Source organism: Manihot esculenta, chromosome 7 (assembly GCF_001659605.2).
Source record: "Manihot esculenta cultivar AM560-2 chromosome 7, M.esculenta_v8, whole genome shotgun sequence".
Classification (NCBI taxonomy): Eukaryota; Viridiplantae; Streptophyta; class Magnoliopsida; order Malpighiales; family Euphorbiaceae; genus Manihot; species Manihot esculenta.
This window is the reverse complement of record NC_035167.2, coordinates 30559062-30583974: the sequence shown is the minus strand read 5'-3', so window position 1 is coordinate 30583974 and position 24913 is coordinate 30559062. Positions and strand designations below refer to the sequence as shown.

The 24913-nt window shown below is 34.5% G+C and overlaps 1 long non-coding RNA gene across 2 annotated transcripts; it reads left to right on the top strand.

Moving 5' to 3' along the window:
* LOC122724063 lies at positions 1-24913 on the top strand. Of its 2 annotated transcripts, XR_006351283.1 has the most exons (6): positions 1-406; positions 469-524; positions 23084-23623; positions 23693-23780; positions 23869-24267; positions 24355-24913. It is a non-coding gene; the product is annotated as an uncharacterized LOC122724063 (long non-coding RNA). The 2 variants fall into 2 exon arrangements; XR_006351282.1 differs by having other exon boundaries at positions 23084-23780.

The following is a 24913-nucleotide window of genomic DNA, read 5'->3' as shown; positions in this document are numbered from 1 at the left end:
GGAACCCCGTGACCTAAACTTCCTGAAAAAGCTGAATGGCAGGCCTCAAAAGGACAAAAAATTTAAAATAAAGCTGTCAAGTCGACACTCTCAGTGTCGGCTTGAAGTTACTACTCTGTCCCTCAGCCGTCCCCTTCCTCATAACCCTCCATAGAATCTCTTCTCCCCACTTCGCCTCTCTCTCTCTCTCTCTCTCTCTCTCACTCATCTCGCTAAACTTTTTCCAAAATTTCCCAGCTTTCTCAAATCTCTACGCCGATCTTTCTCTGTAACTCTCCCCAATATTTCTCAGCTCCCTCCCCAATCTTTCTCACCGAACTCTTCAACTCCCCGATCTCTCTCTCGTCACTCGGAATGTTCTTATTCTGTGGAGAAAAGCAGAAAATGGCCGACGGCGTGGTTTAAGGTATTTAAAATAATTTTTCTTGGCAAAAATGTATTTACAGGTTTTAATTTTTTTTTTTAAAGGTTTGGGCGTATATAAAATTTGAATTTCTTCACAAGTTGGAAAGATCTACAACAAGGTATGCACGTTAATTTCAAAAATTAGGAATATATATTTAAATATTGGAGATGAATGTTTATTTTTTAATGTTTAGAAGAGAATTATTAGAAAGAAATATTAGGGATGCCTGATATTAAAAAAAAAAAAATTAAAGCATCATTTCACACTTAATTTTAATTAATATTGCAAAAAATTTCCATTTTTAAATTAAAATTTCTAATAAAATTTTTGACGTAAATTATAATCACTTTTAAAATAGTAATTAAAAAATCAATTGTCAAACTAATTTAATATTATATTTTATTATATTTATGTAAAAGGTAAATTATCTTGTTTGTTAATTTTTAAAAATGAATTATATTGTATCAAGCAATTTATTTTAATATTTAAATATATTTATTAAAATTATTTAATATTTAATTATTGAATATCTGTTTAATAGTAATCCAATTAGCAATATAATTTCTATTTTTTTTAATTGAAGTGATTATGAAATTTTTTAAAAAAATCAAAAATAATTTGATAATCAATTAATTTTAAATTTTAAAGCAAAATTCTTCTTGATTTTGTAGTTATTTATAACTTTTTTTTCTTGATTTTGAAGATATATATATATATATATATATATATTTTGAAAGAATATGTTTTGGGTATGCCAACTGAACTCGTTTTAGCCAATGTTTAGGTGTCATAGGGTATAACAGATAGTGACCGCGACATAATTTAAGATTTTAAAAATTTAATTATTTTCTATGTAAATCGTTAAGTATAGTAAAATTAGATGATTCAGAGTCTTTAGAAAGTAAAAGAGTAATAAATAAAAATAAATTTATATTGGAAGATTTTGTAAAAGTTATAGATGAATGAGAAATTTCTAAGGTGGATAAAGAACATATTTATAAAATTCTAAAATTTAATGTTTTTAAAACAGATTATGTAATTAAAACAGAAGAAAGTGATTTTCAATTAAGTAAACCTTTTAAGAAAATAACTCTTTTATCATGGAGAACATTAAATCATCATAGGAGTAAGAAATATAAATATATTCATATAAGATTAATACAAGTAGGAATAAAACCTTTAACTAGAGAAGGACTAAACACTAATATACTAGCAGTAGTAAGAGATGCAAGATTTTTAAATTTTCAGAATTCCTTGTTAGGATCTATAGAAACTAATTTAAGTGAAGGACCAATATTATTTGAAGTTTATCCAGATATGACAATCTCTTTAAATGATTTAAATATTTTCGACAGTATAGTCTTAAAAATAAAAACTCATAATTATAAAATGAAAGAAGGATCTATTCCAATAGCATTAATATATAAAATTCATTATAAAGCTATGAATTCAGCCTTTGGAACCAAATATAAATTACAACCAAAAAGAGGAGAAACAAGATTTTTACAGATAGATTTAACTAAAACAAATACAGTAATTACTAAAACAAATACAGTAATTCCTAAAACAATCCAATGGAAGGATATAACCTTGCCAGATGAATGGATACTGGAAGGCATTGTGCCCCTCCAGAACAAGAAAAGGTAAAACAAATACAAACTTAAGAAAAATTGAGTAATTTGAAGATGGTAAAGTATTATTAAAATTTAATAGGAGTGCAAGTACTAGGTATACAGGATCTTCATCTTCAGAAATAACGGAAGATATAGGTAGAGTCTCAAACCTACTCTCGGTAATATATGCTACATATAAAGGAGATGAATCTAAACCAATATTACAAACTATAGTAAGACCTAGATTTTCTACATCAGACATTCCATATAGACAGCTTAGAATGAAAGGTGTAGATTATAGTTCCTCAGTCCCCCAAGTAGTGTATAATCCGGTGGAAAACTATTTAAATCAGCAGGCTGAAATAGCACCTGCATCACCAGAATCACCATCGACATCTGCTATTACAGAAAATATAAATAATATAAATAGAGAATTAAATGTTCTTAGTAAAGATAAGATTGAAAAGAAATTTCTAAAGAAAATAACAAAGATAAAGAATTTAAGTAAGCTAAATAAAATTGTTAAAGAGCATAAGTTTGAAAATCTAAAAGAAGAATATCTTAATTATATTAACCATGATAAAGGGGAAATAGGATTTTTTGAATGGTTTAAGCTATTCAAAACGAAATGTATTAACCCAATAACAGTAAGGGATAAGAAGCCAGAATGGATTGTAAATGATAAAGTAATCTAGATTGAGTTTTCATCTAAAACAATTAGTAAAATAAAACATGGAGATAATGAGATAATTTGTGCTCCGTATAAAATGGCTAAAGAAAATGATTCAGATAAAAATGTTATAGAACAAAATAATTTTAATAATTCAAGTTTAATATGTATTGGTACTCAGTTAAAAAAGATAGAAGAGAAAGAAATAAAACCACATGTATTTAAACCATATCAAATATCTAGTTCAAGTTAAAAAGAATTAAAAGCAAGTAAAAATGAATTTTTGCAAAGCCTAAAAGACCACTTAAGTAAAATATAAACTTCAGAATCTAGTAAAAATATAATTCCAGAAATCCCTTAATCTAGAAATATAAATGCTTTAGAAGAAGAGTTAGAATCTGAAACTGAGCAAAGTCAGCCTGATTCAGAGGATATAAAACAATTTGAACTAAATTCTATATCACAAAGAGAAATAGTAAGTAGGGCACCAGATTTAAGATTAATGGAAAAACCAAATATTACATTTCAGTTTAAATATAATGCTTTGATAGTTTATGAATGGAATATAGATGGATTGTCTAAATATAATATATTAAGTTTACTCCAACAGATGACTATGGCAGTCAATGCATATAAAACTCAGTTTTTTGCTTCAGACAAAACAATAGCTGAAATAATTATAGCAGGTTTTACAGGACAGCTAAAAGGGTGGTGGGATTACCATCTAACAGAAATGCAACAATTAGAAATTTTAAACTCAATCGAAGTGAATAGTGAAGGTGAACCTATATACAATGAATTAGGAGAAACTATTCAAGATGCAGTATCAACCTTAATTATAACAATTTCACTACATTTTATAGGAGACCCATCTCTTTTAAAGGATAAAAATGCGGAATTACTGAGCAATTTAAAATGTAAAAAGTTAAGTGATTTTCAATCTTATAAAACAACATTCTTAATTAGGTTAATGTTAAGGAAAGATTCAAACTAGGGCTTTTGGAAAGAAAAATTTTTGGCAGGACTCCCTTACTTCTTAGGAGAGAAGGTCAGGAATAATATAAAACAATAATTTGGTAACCAAATACCATATAAAAGATTGACGTATGGCCAACTAGTAAGTATAATTCAAAAGGAAGGATTACAGATTTGTCGTGATTTAAAATTACAGAGAACCTTAAAATATGAAATATATAAAACCAAGCAGGAATTAGGACCTTTCTGTAAACAGTTTGACTATGAGATAATCCAGGATAAAAATTGTAATGGTCAATGTTTTAAGTTTAAATCTCGGAAATATTATAAAAAAGATCAGTATTATAAAAAATATATAACAAAACCTAATGAAGAGGAATATTATAAGAAGAAAAGTTATAGACCTTATAGAAAGAAAACCCCAGTAAATAGGCATCAGAGTAAAAAATCATTTAAAGATTTAATATGTTATAATTGCTATAAAAAAGGTCATACATCTAGATTCTGTAAGTTTAATAAAAGATTAAATGAGTTAGAGTTGGATGAAGAAATAATAAATAAAATTCAGGAATTATACATAGATTTGGAATCTACAGAGTTAGATTTTTCAGAAAGTGAAAACCAGATAGAAGAGTTAGCAACCAGCTCGTCAGAAAAAGCGATAAATGTTTTAACTAAAGAACATAGTTCATTATTAGAATTAGTAAATACTATAGAGGATAATAATACTAAAGAAAAATTCCTTAAAAAATTAATTAGAAGTTTTGATGAAACAGAAGACGATAAAAATACTATTCCTAAAATAGAAAGGCAGACTAATGACTTAACTAAAATACTAAATAAAAATAAACAACCAAAAGAAAAAACATCATTAGAAGAATTGCAAAAAGAAATTAGAATAATAAAAACTGAAGTAAGAAAATTAAAATATCAACTTCAGAAGGATTTGAAGAGAATAAAATTTTTAGAAGAACAGTTAAATTCTGAATCATCTTCTTCATCTAAGGAGAATGATGAGAATGAGGAAGAGAATGATAAAATAAATCAGTTAGAAAATGAAGAAATAGATAGTAATTTTATACTTTTACTACAGGAGATAACTTCTAGAAAATATTTGGTAAAATTAACAATTCAACTGTCAGAAGATTTTAAAATGGATACTATAGCATATTTAAATTGTATAAAGTTAAGTTTAGTACCTAAAAGATTTTGGCAAGAAATTAAAGAAAAATTATCTACAGCTAATAAGACTAAATTAAAAATTGTAGGAAAGACAGAAGCATTAGTAGTAAACCAGAATTTGGAAATAAAAATGGTATTTTTATTGTCCCAGCAATTAAATCATATGGTAATATTAGGAACACCTTTCATAAACCTAATAACTCTTTATTCAGTAAAAAATGATTACATAAAATTTAAAACAAGAAATAAGTCAATTAAATTAGATTTTACAGAGAGACTTAAAAGGAAGAATTTAAATTTAATAAAAGCACATTCCATTAGAACAATGGAAATAAATTCAATAATAAAATCTAAGTCAGAGAATTTAAAAGATTTAAAAAATAATGTACAATTAACCAGGATTAGAAATCAATTAGAAAAAGAAATTATAAAAAATAAAATAGAAAAATTAAAAAGTCAATTGGAAATGGAATTATGTGCAAATCATCCAAATGCTTTTTGGGATAGAAAACATATAGTAGATTTGCCATATGAAAAAGGTTTTGATGAAAAATCAATTTCAACTAAGGCACGACCCATCCAGATGGCACCAAAATTGTTGGAACATTGTAAAAAAGAAATTAAAGATTTGAAAAATAAAAAATTAATAAGTAAATCAAGAAGTCTTTGGTCATGTGCAGTTTTTTATGTAAATAAAAGCGCAGAGATAGAAAGAGGAACTCCAAGATTAGTTATAAATTATAAACCTTTGAACACAGCATTCAAATGGATTAGATATCCAATTCCTAACAAAAAATATCTTTTAAATAGGTTATATAACGCAAATATTTTTAGTAAATTTGATATGAAATCAGGATATTGACAGGTTCAGATTCACCCTGATGATAGATATAAAACAGCATTTACAGTGCCCTTTGGACAATATGAATGGAATGTGATGTCTTTTGGTTTAAAAAATGCCTCATCTGAATTTTAAAAAATTATGAATGATATATTTAATCTTTACTCAAAATTCTGTATAGTTTATATAGATGATGTCCTAGTTTTTAGCCAGTCTATAGAAGAACATTTTAAACATTTAAAAACCTTCTGTATGATCATAAGAAAAAATGGGTTAGCCCTAAGTAAAACTAAGATGAGTTTATTTCAGACTAAAATTAGATTTTTAGGACATTATATAGAACAAGGCATTATTCAACCCATAGAAAGAACAATAGTATTTGGAGATAAATTTCCAGACGAGATAACTAATAAAATCCAATTACAGAGGTTTCTAGGTTGTCTAAACTATATCATAGATTTTTATCCCAATTTAAATAGAATGATAAAACCATTACATGATAGACTTAAGAAAAATGCTGGACCGTGGACTGAAGAACATACTAGCATTATAAGACATGTAAAATCATTAGTAAAAGAAATTCCATGTTTATACCTTCATGATCCAGAAGCTGTTAAAATAATTGAGACGGATGCTTCAGAACTAGGATATGGAGGAATTGTAAAATAAAAAATAAATGGTAAAGAAAACATAATTCAATTTACGTGAGGACATTGGAATTCAGCTCAATTAAATTATTCTACTATTAAAAAAGAAATTTTGAGTATTGTGATTTGTATAAATAAATTTCAGTCTGATTTGTTAAATCAAAGGTTTTTAGTCAGAATTGATTGTAAATCAGCAAAAGATATTTTAAAAAAAATGTTAAAAACCTTACTGATAAGCGGTTGTCGAAGCCGTAAAAAATAACCTATTATCAACCAACAAAATAAATTGCGGATAGTGGCAATAGGGTCGAACCACAGGAAATTGACACTATTGAAGATGTACTAAAGCTAATTAACAATAAAAAACAAATAATTTAAAGATGCAAAGAGAAACAAAAAGAAACAAATAGAAAGCAAAAGATGATGGAATCAATGCGAATCAATGCAAAAATATCCTAACAGTACCCCCACACCTATGACAAACATTGTCCTCAATGTGTAAACATATATATAAAAAATTAAGAAGGATAGGGAAAGGGACTTCCTGGCCTGTGGGTGATTTGGCCAGTGATTTGGGCAAATCACTGGTCCAATCACTGTCTGTCACGGTGCTGGAGCAGAAAATGGTCTACTAGCAGGTCCAACAGGTGCTCCATCCTGTGCATTCGATCCTCAATTCTACTGAGACGAACCTCTACTGTTTGGTAGGATAATGTGTAAACATATATATAAAAAATTAAGAAGGATAGGGAAAGGGACTTCCTGGCCTGTGGGTGATTTGGCCAGTGATTTGGGCAAATCACTGGTCCAATCACTGTCTGTCACGGTGCTGGAGCAGAAAATGGTCTACTAGCAGGTCCAACAGGTGCTCCATCCTGTGCATTCGATCCTCAATTCTACTGAGACGAACCTCTACTGTTTGGTTGGGGGCTGCGTCTTCAGGGGGCTGATGGGCATCCTGCTGGGGGGCTGCTGGAGGTACTCCATGTGCTGGTTCTTGTCCTGTGTTCCCCATTGTCTCATCTGCTAGGGCATCTGTGGGGGCTGTCTGCCGGGTATTGGTGAGTTGAGTGGTTGTCCTCCTTCTGAAAATACGCTCATGGCATAGTGTGATGGGACCTGCAGGTGCTATGGAAAAAATATCCCCCACTTTGCAAAGCAACCCCATATCATCTAATGTGCATAGGTCCAAGGGGGTCGATTTGTGGGTGGGGAAGAGGTCAGTGTGTGCTGGGTGTAGCAATTTAAGATTCACTGCAATGCCAGTGATCAGATGGCCTAAAATCAGGGGCCTGTGATACTGTATGATGCTGGATAATTGGGTGGCAACCCAATATCCAAGATGGATCTGCCTGTGTGTGTGCATGCACCATAGTATGTATAGCTCAGTTCTGGTTAGGATGTTGGAAGCATCCTTCCTCCCAGAAAATGTGTAGGCTAAGAGTCTGTGAATGTATTTCAGGGAGGGATTTTTCAGATGCAGGTCTTTGGACCTAGTGGGCAAGTAGGAATCAGGAGGATTATCACATAACTCCAAATATGCAGAACTTGGATTAAATTCAGCAGGGAAGTCCCAAGTAGACTCGGGGCATTCACAGCCCATGGCAATGCCAAATTCTTGCAAGGACAAGCGAAATCGCTGTCCCAATTGCCTGAATCCTACTGTGTTTGGTGTGTACAAGTTGTGCATGGCAGGCCTATCAAAGTAAAAGGTGGTGAAGAACTCGTGTGTGAGTTCAATGAAAGAGGGCATGTGCAGGAAGAAAAATTTGTCCCAACCAATAGCAGAGATGAGGGAGTGTACCTGGTTATGGAGTCTCAACGCGCCAAGGGTACCATGGTGTATGTACTTACCTGGATGATAGGGCAAAGATGAAATTTTGTCTAGCCTGGTGCGCTCAGAAGCCTTGTTGAATATCAGGGCTTGAGTGATGTGATCTGGGCATGATGGTTTGGGCAAATCGCTGGGCAGATCACTCGGCATATCGCTGGGCATATCACTGGGCATGTCGCTGAGCATATCGCTGGGCATGTCGCTTACTACGTAGCTTGCGGGGTCTGTGTCAAATGGAGTCTCTGGTTCTTGCTCTGTGCTTGGCGGTGGAGGTGGTGACGGCGTTCTTGGCCGTTTTTGGCCGAGGCTAGCAGAATGGGTGTCTTCTTGAGGCGTTTCGTCCCCTTGGGTTTCCATTGCGACTGTGGAAGAGGAAGGTGGTGGCTCGGTCGTCGTCGGCCTTTTGCGCCGGCGTTAAGTCTGGACGTCCGGTGAGTCGGAGCGCCCGGTCGCTGTTCCAGTAGCCGGTGGCGTTTCGGTGCTGGTGGGGACTGGTGGAGTGGTGTCCCATGCTTCGCCATCGCTGTCAGAGGGAATGGGTCTCGGTAGCCCTAGTCGCCGCCACATGCCGGTCCGCCAGTGGCCTTCATTTTGATTCTGACCATGGTGACAGGCGGTGGTTGTCGGTGAAGTTGAGCGTCGGAGAAGAAGAAAGAGAAGAGCGAGATGGAACAGAAGAGAAAGCCTGATTTATGGGAAAGCTTGCCATCTACCTGTGGAACTTGAACACAAAGCCTATTGGGCTGTAAAGAGCTGCAATCTTGATGAAAAAGAAGCTGGAGCCAACAGAAAATTGCAACTTCAAGAGCTTGAAGAGATTCGGCATGATGCATATGAAGCTTCATGGGACTACAAAGCAAAGACCAAAGCCTTCCATGACAAAAATATCTCTAGAAAATACTTCCAGGTTGGTAATAAAGTCTTGCTTTTTGATTCAAGGTTCAAATTATTCTCTGGGAAGCTTCGATCTAGGTGGATTGGGCCATTTCTTGGTTGAGCATGTCTATCCACATGGAGCTGTTGACATACGGAGTCCACAAACAAGCAAAGTTTTCAAAGTTAATGGACATCGTTTGAAGAAATTTTATGAAGGATTTACTGTTCATCTTGTGGAAGAGATCCCCTTGGATTCCCCTTCCTTAACCTACTGATCAAGGCAGATAGTCCAGTCCAAGACAAAAAAAAGGGCGCTACTGGGATGCAGCTCAGATGTGGTGATTTGCCCAAATCACTGAGGCAGATCACCTGACTGTAGCATAGTAACAAGTGATTGGGGCAGTGATTTGCCCTAATCGACAGGCCACATCGACAGGGTTCATCTCAGACAGAACAAGATCAACCAGGCAGTTGCACCAAAGAAGTTATTTGCCCAGGTGATTTGACCAAATTACCGGCCAAATCGCCAAATCAAGCACATCATTAGAAGAGGCGTGAACAGTCACGTGAACAGTACCAGCCAAGCAACCGCAAGGAAGAAAGTGATCTGGCCAAGTGATTTGCCCAAATCACTAGCCAATCACCCTGTCAACAATCTAGAGAGCCAGCATTAAATGATCAGGGCAGTTCACCTACCCAAATCACTTTAAGTAATTTCTCTTTTATTTATTTATTTTATTTATTTTCTCACGCTATCTCTTCTATTCCATCTCGCTCTTCTCTTTCTTCTTCTCCGACGCTCAACTTCACCGACAACCACCGCCAGTCACCATGGTCAAAATCAAAATGAAGGCCACCGGCGGACCCGGCATGTGGCGGCGACTAGGGCTACTGATAAGCGGTTGTCGAAACCGTAAAAAATAAACCTATTATCAATCAACAAATAAATTTGTAGATAGTGGCAATAGGGTCGAACCACAGGGAATTGACACTAAAGATCTTCCTAATAATAACCAAGATAAGTAAATAACAAATAATTAAAAGAGGGGGGTTTGAGTTGATGAATTAAAACTAAATAGCAAAAGAAAGCAATAATTTAAAGATGAGTAAATCAATAAGAGAAAGGCTTCTAGTTGAAGTATGAATCTTATTTCAGATTGTTTAGAATTGATCATTGATTCTTTAATATTCCTATTTATCTCAATAAATTAGTTTAGGATGTGGAAGACGCTTCTCACAATCCAAATTCCTCCTTAGTTCTAGTTTGATTAGGAAACGTTCGCTAATCAAACACTAATCAACAAGTTGCCAAGGAACGTCCTTGGGGCATTGTAGCATCGAACAACTGTTGACTGCATTAAGACTTAGAGAAACCCAATTCTATCCTTGCCAACCGCGTGGTCAAGTGTAGATTATGCAATTTGATTAAATGTGTATTTGAACAACCTAAGCAATTACGGACCTAAATCATTCAAACAATATTACTTAAGCAATTTAAAAGCAATGGGCCCTTATTGATTCTAAAAGCAAAGTAATATTTATGGAAAGCTCAAATTGCATAAATATTGAAAATAAATAGAAGTTAAACAATGGAGATTTAAATCTCCCAATTCATTACAAAATCTGAAATTCACCAACTTCAACTAGAAAAGAAGGAGTTTAGCCACTCATGGTGGACTAAATACACAAAAAGATGAAAAGAAAAGAAAAAGGAAGATGCTGGAGAGTTTCTGGCGAGTTGAGTTGCTGATCAGAGGATGCCCTTGCTGGTTTGGAGGCTGCCCTTTTTATAGCTGAAGAGTTCCATCCTTCTAGGGTTTTGAAATCCCTTTTTAATTTGGCTTGTGATTCCTCTTTTGATGTTGAATTTAATTGCAACTGGAATTCCTTAGGTGAGAAACTCTTTTGTGGCTCTTGGAATTGTTTTGGTAGTGATTGAGTTGGATTTGGACTTTTGAAAACTTGAAATTTGGTTTCCTGAACAATTTCCCGCTCTGCTGTATTTTCTGCTGTCAAAGTGATTTGCCCGGTGATTTGACCAGTTTCTTCAAGTGATTGGGCAAATCACAGACCTGATCACGTTTCTGCCAGTCAGTTCTCTCTGTCTTCTGCGAGTGATTTGGCCAGTGATCTTCGATTATCTTGGGCAAATCACTTGCCCATATCACTGCTGTCTGTTGCCTCCGGGTTTCTGCTTTAGCTTGATCTGGGCAGTGATTGGAGCAGATTTTCTGGTGATCTTGGGCAAATCACTGGGCAAATCATCCTTTTGTAAATTTTCTGCACTTTTTCTCCCATTTTCCAATTCCTTCCTTTTCTGAAAAAACAAGATAAAAACCATAAATTAAACTGAAAAATGTGTAAATAAGTAATAATAATTATGATAAAAATGTGGCTAAATTATGCTTGATCAGCTACCGAGACCCATTCCCTCTGATAGCAATGACGAAGCATGGGACACCACTCCACCGGTCCCCACCAGCACCGAAACGCCACCGGCTACTGGAACAGCGATCGGGCGCTCCGACTCACCGGATGTCCAGACTTATCGCCGGCGCAAAAGGGCGACGACGATCGAGCCATCACCTTCCTCTTCCACAGTCGCAATGGAAACCCAGGGGGACGAAACGCCTCAAGAAGACACCCATTCTGCTAGCCTCGGCCAAAAATGGCCAAGAACGCCGTCACCACCTCCACCGCCGAGCACAGAGCAAGAACCAGAGACTCCATTTGACACAGACCCCGCAAGCTACGTAGTAAGCGACATGCCCAGCGATTTGCCCAGCGACATGCCCAGCGATATGCCTAGTGACTTGCCCAGTGATATGCCCAGCGATATACCGAGTGATCTGCCCAGCGATTTGCCCAAACCATCATGCCAATATCACATCACTCAAGCCCTGACATTCAACAAGGCTTCTGAGCGCACCAGGCTGGATAAAATTTCATCTCTACCTTATCACCCAGGTAAGTACATACACCATGGTACCCTTGGCGCGTTGAGACTCTATAACCAGGTACACTCCCTCATCTCTGCTATTGGTTGGGACAAATTTTTCTTCCTGCGCATGCCCTCTTTCATTGAACTCACACACGAGTTCTTCAGCACCTTTTACTTTGATAGGCCTGCCATGCACAACTTGTACACACCAAACACAGTAGGATCCAGGCTATTGGGACAGCGATTTCGCTTGTCCCTGCAGGAATTTGACATTGCCATGGGCTGTGAATGCCCTGAGTCTACTTGGGACTTCCCTGCTAAATTTAATCCCAGTTCTGCATATTTGGAGTTATGTGATAATCCTCCTGATTCCTACTTGCCCACCAGGTCCAAAGACCTGCATCTGAAAAATCCCTCCCTGAAATACATTCACAGATTCTTAGCCTACACATTTTCTGGGAGGAAGGATGCTTCCAACATCTTGACCAGAACTGAGCTATACATACTATGGTGCATGCACACACACAGGCAGATCCATCTTGGATATTGGGTTGCCACCCAATTATCCAGCATCATATAGTATCACAGACCCCTGATTTTAGGCCATCTGATCACTGGCATTGCAGTGAATCTTAAATTGCTACACCCAGCACACACTGACCTCTCCCCCACCCACGACTCGACCCCCTTGGACCTACGCACATTAGATGATATGGGGTTGCTTTGCAAAGTGGGGGATATTTTTTCATAGCACCTGTAGGTCCCATCACACCACGCCATGAGCGTATTTTCAGAAGGAGGACAGCCACTCAACTCACTAATACCCAGCAGACAGCCCCCACAGATGCCCCAGCAGATGAGACAATGGGGAACACAGGACAAGAACCAGCACATGGAGTACCTCCAGCAGCCCCCCAGCAGGATGCCCATCAGCCCCATGAAGACGCAGCCCCCAACCAGACAGTAGAGGCTCGTCTCAGTAGAATTGAGGATCGAATGCACAGGATGGAGCACCTGTTGGACCTGCTGGTAGACCATTTTCTGCCCCAGCACCGTGACAGACAGTGATTGGACCAGTGATTTGCCCAAATCACTGGCCAAATCACCCACAGGCCAGGAAGTCCCTTTCCCTATCCTTCTTAATGTTTTATATATATGTTAACACATTGAGGGCAATGTTTGTCATGAATGTGGGGGTACTGTTAGGATAGTTTTGCATTGATTCACATTGATTCCATCATCTTTTGCTTTCTATTTGTTTCTCTTTGCATCTTTTGCCCCATAACACACATCAAATTTTTGATAAGCGGTTGTCGAAACCGTCAAAAATAACCTATTATCAACCAACAAAATAAATTGCGGATAGTGGCAATAGGGTCGAACCACAGGGAATTGACACTACGGATTTTCCTAATAATGACTTGGTTAAGAAAATAACAAGTAAATAAAAGAGGGGGGTTTTGTTTTGAAGATGTACTAAAGCTAATTAACAATAGAAAGCAAATAATTTAAAGATGAGTAAATCAATAAGAGAAAAGCTTCTAGTTGAAGTATGGATCTATTTCAGATTGTTTAGAATTGATCATTGATTTTTTAACGCTCCTATTTATTCCAATAAATTAGTTTAGGATGTGGAAGATGCTTCTCACAATCCAAATTCCTCCTTAGTGCTAGTTTGATTAGGAAACATTCGCTATTCAAACACTAGGTAACAAGTTGCCAAGGAACGTCCTTGGGACTTTTAGCATCGAACAACTGTTAACTGTATTAAGACTTAGAGAAACATAAACCTTGCCAACCGCGTGGTCAAGTTTAGATTATGCAACTTGATTAAATGTGTGTTTAAATAATCTAAACAATTACGGACCTAAATTATTCAAACAATTATTAGTCAAGCAATTAAAAGCAATAGGCCTAAATTGATTCTAAAAGCAAAGCAACAATTATAGAAAGGTCAAATAGCATAAATATTGAAAATAAATAGAAGTTTAACAATGGAGATTTAAATCTCCCAATTCATCACAAATCTGAATTTTTCAACTTCAACTATAAAATATGGAAATTAGCCACTCATGGTGGACAAAAATCACAAAAGAAAGAAGAAAGAAAAGAAGGAGACAAGCTGCTGTGTTTTCTGCAGAATTGCTGAAGATGAGATGCCCTTTGCTGGTTTGGAGGCTGCTCTTTTATAGCTGAAGAATTCTATCCATCTAGGGTTTTGAAATCCCTTCTTGATTTGGTTTTTGATTCCTCTTTTGATGTTGAATTTAATTGCAAATGGAATTCCTTAGGTGAGAAACTCTTTTGTGGCTCTTGGAATTGTGTTGGTAGTGATTGAGTTGGATTTGAGCTTCTCAAAATTCGACATTCTGTTTTCTGAACAATTTCCCGCTCTGCTGTCAATTTTTGCTGTCAGTGTGATCGGGGCGGTGATTTGGGCAGATCGCTGCCCCAATCGCTTCCTGTGAATCAGTCCAGTTTTTAGCTTTCTGTCTCTGCTTCCTCCGCTTGATTTGGGCAGTGATTTGGGCAAGTTACTGACCCAATCACTTTTCTGTCATTTTCTGCACTTTTTCTCCAGTTTTCCAATTTCTTTCTTTTCTGTAAAAACAAAGTAAAAACCATAAATTAAGCTAAAAATTGTGTAAATAAACAATAATAAAGATAATAAAAATATGGCTAATTGGGCTCAGGAGAAACAGTAAAGTTTGAGGAACTAAAAGAAAAAAAGTCCAGTAGTAAAGAATCGTCAAAACACTCTTCCAGTAAAAAAGCTCAAAAGAAAAAATCTAGCAGGAGGAAGCCTAAAAAACAGTCAAGTTTGGAATTGGAGTCGACAGCGTCAAGTAAGTCATCCTCCAATAAAAATCCAACATCTTCTCACTATGACAGCAATGAAGATGACTATTATGGGATATTACCAGCAATAAAAATTAAAAGCAAGACAGGCAAAGTAAAAGAAAAAGGAAAGAAAAAGTAAAGAAGAAAGGAAAAGGAAAAAAGAAACGGCACACTTCATCGTCCTCATCATCAGAATCAGAGTAAAAACAAAAACGAAATTACTATTCATCTACAGTAAAAGCAGGTGGCAGACATACTATTCATCAATAGTAAAAGCAAGTGGCAGACATACTATTTATCAACAGTACAAGTTCATGAACAGTAAAAGCCGCGTGAATCAACAGTAAAAGTCTAAAAATTTTCTATAAAAAGGGAGCCTCTCCCCCTGTGAAAGCACAGATATATTTCGTGTCTCTATTTTCTCTATCTTCACACTTCTACGGCACAACAATTTGCCGGATTGAAGAGGTCTGGTTTTCCAGTCTATATACCAGGAAAGTTTAATAAGAGAAATATTACTCTGGCCTCAAAAGGTCACTGGCCTAAATAAGAGTAAAATTTCTGGTCTCACAAAGTCATTGGCCTTTAATCTATAAAATTTATAACAATCACAAGCAAATAATATAGATTTCTGATGTGGAAGTTCAGCTTGAGCTGCAACCACAGAGCATACTTAACAAATTAACACAAAGGCTTTAGGTTCCTGCAACCTTAACCTGGGATCCCAAGAATTAAGTCTGAACGAGGAGGGAGAAGAGAAAGGTGCCGTCAACATGGGCTTATATAAGTACCAGATATAAAATATGCAGAAAGTAAATAACATAAAACTTACTATGATTTTATTTATACTTGAAGGTTTTACAAAGTTTCTGAAAACTGATATAGAAATTTTACAGAGAAGTGTGAAGATAGAGAAAATAGAGAGAGGAAATATATCCCTGCCTTCACAAGGGGAGATGCTCCCTTTTTATAGAAAATTTTTAGACTTTTACTATTGATTCACGCGGCTTTTACTGTTCATGAACTTGTACTGTTGATGAATAGTATGTCTGTCACCTGCTTTTACTGTAGATGAATAGTATGTCTGCCACTTGCTTTTACTGTAGATGAATAGTATGTTTGTCACCTGCTTTTACTCTAGATGAATAGTAATTTCTTTTTTGTTTTTACTCTGATTCTGATGATGAGAACGACGAGGTGTCCCGTTTCTTTTTTCCTTTTTTCTTTACTTTTTCTTTCCTTTTTCTTTTACTTTGTCTGTCTTGCTTTTAATTTTTATTGCTGGTAATATCCCATAACAGTCATCTTCATTACTGTCACAGTGAGAAGATGCCAGATTTTTACTGGAGGATGACTTACTTGACGCTGTCGACTCCGATTCCAAACTTGACTGTTTTTTAGGCTTCCGACTGTTTTTTAGGCTTCCTCCTGTTAGATTTTTTCTTTGGAGCTTTTTTACTGGAAGAGTGTTTTGACGATTCTTTACTACTGGACTTTCTTTCATTTAGTTCCTTAGACTTTACTGTTTCTCCTGAGCTAATTGGCTGAACATCTGTTGACATATCATTTTATATTCTTCAGGATTTTTAGCTGTTGCGAGCATAGCTTGGCACTGGGCCTTTTGAGCCCCAAATGAAGACTCTCCTTGCAGGGCCAATTTACTAGTATAAGATATTGCAGGAAACTGGACCTTTTTAAGAATCCAATTTTTTACAACAATATCAGTGGTGGAATTTTTTAATGATCCCCACCATTTTACTTTGTGCTTTTTTACTATGGCCGGAATATTTAATTCCGTTGTATACTGAAAATCAAAATACCATTGGTATATCCATGGAATAAAAAATTGGATACAAAAATACATCAAGGGGTATATATTTTTCACTTGGGTGAGGTTTATAATGAGTTTTAAAATACTGATATACTTGGAGTACTTCTGGTGATAGGACCTCATCAGTAATACCCCTATATTGCCACCATTTTAAAAACCAATTACGAAACTTAGTGGTGGTTTTAATACTTTGTTGGTCAAAATATATCAACCACGAATGAATAGTGGTTGGGTTTTGAATACAAAAAACATTTGTCCATGCATCTATATAATCAAAATAGTTATACAAGGTAGAATACTTTTTTAAAGTTTTAAACTGTGTTGCAGTGTATAAACTCGAGATCGACCAATCTTTTGGATGGACGACCCATTTTATTTGAATGGAAGAATATGGTATTATTCCTTTATGATGTTTATCAAAATTATGTTTTATCCGGGCTGAACCGGTTTCTTCCAAAATACTTTGATAATACTCCTGAGGCTTTGAAATATCTTTTGGCCTGAAAAGCCAATTCTCAGAATAATTTTTTCTAACTACTTCCCAAGGATTTATGTTATTAAAACCATGTTCTATCTCTATTTCAAATTCTGAAATATTCTTTAAAAACCATTTATAAACACCAGAGTTATAACCTTGAGAAGATTGGATTTTTGGCAAACCCACAGCTTTCAACGGATTTGATAAGTCGTTACTGTCTACCGTTTGAGACAGACTAGCCGTATCATGAGCTGGTACGATCGCTTTAGATTTAGAAGCCATACCTGACTCTCCGAAAGAGGAGGCTATATTTTGCAAGGCTTTAATCACCTCCGGTGATTGACTTAGTTCTTCGATCCACCTTTTTAAATCTTCTAGAGTTTTATCTTGGGGTTTTGTGATTTTACTGGGTTCAGAAGGTTTTACAATGGTTTTACTGATTTCTTCTGAATGTTCGGAAATGGCTTTAGATGTAGAACTGGAGCTGGACTTTATTTCCTTCTGTTTATTCTTCTTTCTTCCCATTTTGCTGTAAAAATTCTCGAGTCAGAAAATCTGGTATATTATTATTACTACCTTTAATATACTCGATCTCAAAATCAAAAATACTTAAAATTGCTTGCTGTCTAGCAAAAATTTGTTTAGAGGCAAGGTTTTTAACATCTTTCTTTAAAACATCCTTTGCCGATTTACAATCAATTCTGACTAAAATCTTTTGATTTAACAAATCAGACTGGAATTTATTTATACAAATCACAATACTCAAAATTTCTTTTTTAATAGTAGAATAATTTAATTGGGCTGAATTCCAATGTCCTGACGTAAATTGAATTATATTTTCTTTACCATTTATCTTCTGTTTTAAAATTCCTCCATATTCTAGGTCTGAAGCATTCGTCTCAACTATTTTAAAAGATTTTGGGTTAGGAAGGTATAAACATGAGATTTCTTTTACTAGTAATTTTATATGTTTTATAATCTTTGTATGTTCTTCATTCCAAGGGCTTGCATTCTTTTTTAGCCTATCATGAAGAGGTTTTATCGTTCTATTTAAATTTGGATAAAAATATATGACATAATTTAAACATCCTAAAAAATCTTTGTAAATGGGTTTTATTGGTTATTTCATCTGGGAACTTATCTGCGAATACCAATGTTCTTTTAATAGGTTGAATAATACCTTATTCTATATAATGGCCTAAAAATCTGATTTTAGTCTGAAATAAATTCATTTTAGTTTTACTTAGAGCTAACCCATTTTTTCTTATTATCATACAGAAAGTCCTTAAATGTTTAAAATGTTCTTCTATAGTCTAGCTAAAAACTAGGACATCATCTATATAAACTATACAAAATTTTGAATAAGGATTGAATATATCATTCATAATTTTTTGAAATTCTGACGGAACATTTTTTAATCCAAAATGCATCACATTCCATTCATACTGTCCAAAAGGGACTGTGAATGCCGTTTTATATCTATCCTTAGGGTGAATATGAATCTGCCAGTATCCTGATTTCATATCAAATTTACTAAAATTATTTGCATTAAATAACCTATTTAAAAGATCTTTTTTATTAGGAATCGGATACCTAATCCATTTTAATGCTGTATTTAATGGTTTATCATTTATAACTAATCTTGGTATACCTCTTTCTATTTCTGCACTTTTATTAACATAAAAACCTGCACATGACCAGGGACTCCTTGATTTACTTATTAATTTTTTATCCTCTAACTCTTTTATTTCTTTTTTACAATGTTACATTAATTCTGGTGCCATCTGGATAGGTCTAGCCTTAGTTGAAATAGTTTTTTCATCAAAACCTTCTTCATAAGGCAGGTCTACTATATGTTGTCTCCTATTCCAGAAAGCATTAGGGTGTTCTGCACATAATTCTTTTTACATATGCTCTTTTAAATTCTTTATCTTCTCTTTTATATTTTCTTTTTCTAGCTGAGTTTTAATCCTATTAAAATGTATACTATTCTTTAAACCCTTTAAATATTCTGATTTAAATTTTATTATGGAATTTATTTCCATTATCCTAATGGAATGTGCCTTGATCAGATTTAAATTTTTTCTCTTAGGCTTTTCTATGAAGTCCATTTTAATCCTTTTACTATTTGTTTTAACTTCTATACAATCCTCTTTTACCAAATATGGTGTTATCAGATTTATAAATGAGGTTCCTAGTATTACTGTGTGATTTATTTGTTGTGATGATAAAAATACAGTTTTTATTTCTAAATCCTGATTTATAATTAATGCTTCTGTCTTTTCTAAGATATTTAGACTAGTGTTATTTGTTGTTTTTAATTTTTCTTTAGTCTCCTGCCAAAACCTTTTAGGTACTAAGCTTGACTTTATACAATTTAGGTCTGCTCCTGTATCAAACAGTGCTATAGTATCTATATTAAAGTCTTCTGATAATTTAATTGTTAATTTTATCAAATATTTTCTAAAAGTTATTTCCTGTAGTAATAATATAAAATTATTATCTATCTCTTCACTCTCTAACTGGTTTATTTTATCATCTTCTTCCTCATCCTCTTTTTCCTCATTAGTCGAAGATAATTCAGAAATTAATTGTTCTTTTAAAAATTTTATTTTCTTCGATCCTTCTGAAGTTGATTCCTTAATTCTTTTACTTTACTTTTTATTATCCTGATTTCCTTCTGTAAATCTTCTATAGAGGCTGTCTCCTTTGATTTTTTGTTTTTACTTAATATCTTAGTTAAATCATAAGTCTGTTTTTCTATTTTAGGAATGGTATTTTTAACTTTTTCTTATTCATCAAAACTTTTAATTAATCTTTTAAGAAATTTTTCTTTAGTAGTACTATCCTCTATACTATTTACTAATTCCAATAATGAACTTTGTTCTTTAGTTAGAACATTTATTGAATTTTCTGACGAGCTAGTTCCTATCTCATCAATTTGGTTCTCATTTTCTGAAAGATCTGACTCTGTAGTTTCTGAGTCTATACATAACTCCTGAATTTTATTTATTATTTCTTCATTTAAATCTAACTTATTTAATTTTTTATTAAATTTACAAAACTTAGATATATGACCTTTCTTATTACAATTATAGCATATTAAATCTTTAAATGACTTTTTATTCTGAATTTTATTTACTTGTGCTTTCCTTCTATATTTTTTAATTTTCACTAAATAAATTTAATTTTTTATTTTAAATTCTACTTAAAAATATGAATTTATTATGTTAATAATTATCTAATGTATATTCTTATTTAAAAATTTAATATCACTGTATTTTTTTTTTTTTTTGAAATAGGGGGTTGGGGAGTCGAACCTTAGACCTCTCAGGTCTATCAGGATGCACTATATATATATATATATATATATATTAAATAATAAAATTCATTAATTATAAAATAATTTAAAAATATTATAAATAAATAAAAAACCTAATAAACTTATTAAGAATCCCAATATTTCTTTTCCTAAATTCTAGAGATCTCAAATTCTACTTTTCCGACCTCAATCTCCAATCTTCGTTGAAAAGAAATATATATATATATATATATAAAACGATTAGTAAAATAAAGCATGGAGAAAATGAAATAATTTGTGCACCCTATAAGATAGCGATCCCCAGAGTTAAGTCTGAGTGTGGAGGGAGAAGAGAAAGTTGCCGTCAACACGGGCTTTTTACAGTAGCAGTTTATAGCAAAACAAGATATAAAACTTACTTTATAAAAAATTAATAACTGAATACAGAATTATTGAAAGAGAGTTTTACAGAGGAAGTGTGAAGATAGAGAAAAGAGAGAGAGAGGAATACAGGTGTGCCTTCACAAGGGGAGAGGCTCCCTTATATAGAAAATTCTAAGCCTTTACTGTCGATTCACGAGAACCTTACTGTTAGTTCAAGCGGATTTTACTGTTTATGAACAGTGCCTTGTCTGCCACTTTATCTGATGCTTTTTACTGTTGACACATAATCTTTCTGCCACTTCTTTATCTTTTACTCTTTTCCACCGAAATTCTGATTTAATTGGTCTGTCTTTCTTTATTCTGAGTCTGTCGAGGACGATGAGGTGTCATTTTTCTTGTTCTTCTGCATTAGTTTGTCTTTCTTTTCCCTTTTTACTTTTGCTGTCTTTTTACCTTTTCCTTTTCCTGTTTTACTTCGGATTTTTACCGGCGGTAGAATTCTGTAGCAATCATCTTCATTACTGTCATAGTGTGAAGATGTCGAGTTTTTACCGGAGGATGACGTACTAGAGGACGCTGTCGACTCCGTCTCTGAGCTTGACTGCTTTTTAGTTTTTCTTCTGCCCGCTTTCTTTTTCATTTTTGATTTACCAGAGGATTTTACTGATGATTCTTTGGAAGATTGTTTGTCTTCCGGTTTTACTGATACTTCCGGGCTAAGCTGATCGAGCATTTTTTGACAAATCAACTTATACTCTTCGGGTGTTTTAGCTGCTGCTAACATGGCCTGGCATTGAGCCTTTTGGGCTCCAAATGTGGGCTCTCCTTGCATTGTTAATTTACCAGCATATGAGGCCTCTGGAAATTGGGCCTTTTTAATGATCCATTGTTTTACTGTTTCTTCCGTGGTCGGGTTCCTGAAAGCTCCCCACCATTTTATTTTATGCCTTTTTACTATAACAGGGATATTTAATTCTGTCACGTACTGAAAATCAAAATACCATTGATATACCCAAGGTAAAAAGAAGTTTAGCCCAAAATACATCAAAGGTGGTATATACTTTTCATTCTGAGGTGGTTTAAAATTGGTTTTAAAATATTGATATATATGAAGTATTTCCTGAGATAAAATATCTTCAGTAATACCTCTAGACTGCCACCATGTAAAGAACCAGTTTGGGAATTTGGTGACAGTCTTAATAGTATGTTGATCAAAATATATTAACCATGAATGGGTTGTTGTAGGATTTTGAATACTAAAAATATTGGTCCAAGCATCAATATAATCAAAATAATTATATGAAATAAAATATTTTTTTAATTTTTTAAATGCAATTCCAGTATATAAACTTGGCGCAGGCCAATCTTTAGGATGCATAACATTCTTAATTTGAATAGAAGAATAGGCTATTATATCCTTATGGGTTTTATCAAAATTATGCTTGATTTTAACAGATCCAGTTTCTTCCAAAATACTTTGATAATAATCCTGAGGTTTTGAAATATCTTTCGGAGTGAAATACCAATTCTCAGGATAAAATTTTCTGACTACTTCCCATGGGTTTATATTATTAAAACCGTATTCAACTTCAATCTCAAACTCAAAAGCAGGTTTTAAATGCCATTTATAAAATCCAGTGTTATACCCATGAGATGATTGGATTTTTGGCAAACCCACAGCCTTCAACGGATTTGATAAGTCTTTACTGTCTACCGTTTGAGACAGACTAGTTGTACCATGAACGGGTACAATCGCTTTAGGGTTTAGATTCATACCTGAGGCTCCTGAAGAGGAGGCCATACCTTGCAGGGCTTTAATGACTTCTGGGGATTGGCTTAACTGCTCAATCCAAATTTTTAAATCTGTCTGGCTATGGTCTTGGGGTTTTATTTGAGTCTTGCTGATCTCATCTGAATGTTCAGACAAGGCTTTAGGAGTTGGACTTGGGCTTCTCTCTTTATCTTTATTTTTGCTCTTCTTTCGATCCATTTTGCTGTAAAAATTCCCTTGTTAGAAAATCTGGAATATTGTTTTTGCTTCCTTTAATAAATTCAATATCAAAATCAAAAATACTTAAAATTGCTTGCCATCTGGCAAAAATCTGTTTTGATGCAAGATTTATATATATATATATATATATAATAGTATTATATAATTTTAATTTTTAAATAAATGTGAATTTTTTTATAAAAAAAAACTTTTATAATGACTTTTAGTTTATAGCTAATATTAGTATAATAAACTTACTATTGCAAAATGTAGGAATGGCCAGTGGACATCACAGGAGAGATTACGTTCAACCTGGTCCACACGATCCAACTTTACTGCGCCACCAACGCGTTCATCGATCTGAAGCTGTATGGTTTGAAACAGTTCAACAACCAGTTCTTCAGTGTAGACGTGCTGGCAGAGTTTTGCATGCAGATAGGATCCATCCGCGTATAGTTCCTTATCTTCAAATGAGTGGCTTTTATGGAGTCTCACGTCTTGGTTTTTTTGCTCTTGATTGGCATCTTATCACTGCTCTCGTAGAAAGATGGCGATCAGAAACTCATACTTTTATGATGTCTGTAAGGTGAGTGTACCATCACACTTCAGGATATCGGGTTGCTGACAGGGTTACCTATTGATGGAGATCCTGTAATTGGAAGTTCTCGTATAAATTGGTCAAATGTATGCAATGAGCTATTAGGAGTCGTACCTCCAGCACAATGTATGAAGGGAACCAGTCTTACGATAAGATGGTTAGCTGAGGAGTTTGCTCACATGCCTGAAGATGCTGATGAGATTACTTGGTAGTAGGTATATATCATATATTTTTTTTTGGTTTTTTTTAATTCTTTTCATAAATTGTACATCATGATATTATAGGTGAAGTAATGCTAGACAAATCACCAAAGTGTCTACTCATGTTCTAATACACATCGGATATCAATTTGACAGGATGGGACATAATGAGGTAATAAAAAAAAAGACAAAAATAATCATATACATAACTCGTTAGTATATTTATCAACCTAATTTCATTTTCTTGTTTGTATCTATAGATAATATGGGAACCATACACAGAAGATGTTCTTCAAGCACTCCCAGATTATTGTCGGCAAGGATGTAAAATTTGGAGAGCTAAAGTGCCATTGAAATGCTTTCATGTCGTTGAGTGGCACTATCCAGACAGAGTGATGCGACAGTTTGGTCTTGAACAACCTATCCCATGTGCCCCTCGTCAAGATGATGATCTTCATTCCACATCTTTATGAGTGTCTGAGGGTGATTGGGTAACATTACATGCACATTGGATTAGCATTTGGGAGGCTCGCACTCAAAGGATTGTTTCAGGCACACCAACCTCACAACCTCTCCATTACCATTCTCAATACATGGAGTGGTATCGTCTAGTTGCTCGACAATGGATATCACACAATGGAGCTGCAATTGGTGCAGTGGTAAGAAAACATATATATTAATATTTACTTAGCATACATTATTTTTATTACTTAATCACATCCTTTTTCCTTATCTTATGTTTTCAGGAGGATGGGATTGAAGAAATATGTTTTCGTATTAGGACGCCTACACAAGAGAACATTGAGGCTATATTACGCACTACTATGCCATGTTCTATGCTCTTCAAGAAGAGAGGCGAATAGCCATGATTCCACCTCCACAACTTGCACCTGTTGCACCAATTGTGGATGATCTTGATGATACACCGGCTGCCCAACCTAATTCTCGAGCCCGACGACGACAACGCCAAGCTATCCAAAAGAGAGAGGTGCCTATTCCTCCAACCACTAATCATATTGATCCAGTGCCACAACCTATTGCATTCCACTCATATGGCACGTACAATGGCTTGAGTTTTTCGTCATCTATGCCTAACGTTGGCAATGATTTCCTTATGCAATTCCCTGAATGAACAACCAACCTGTATATATTTATCCCATCTACTTCATGGATGTCGCAGTCAAGATAGGCCACAGTTCAAGAATGAATGCGATGGCGTTGAAACCATGGCGTAAAATAAAATTTGTAATAATAGTAAATAGGATCGATCCTACAGAAACTGATAAATAAATTAATTTTTTTGAA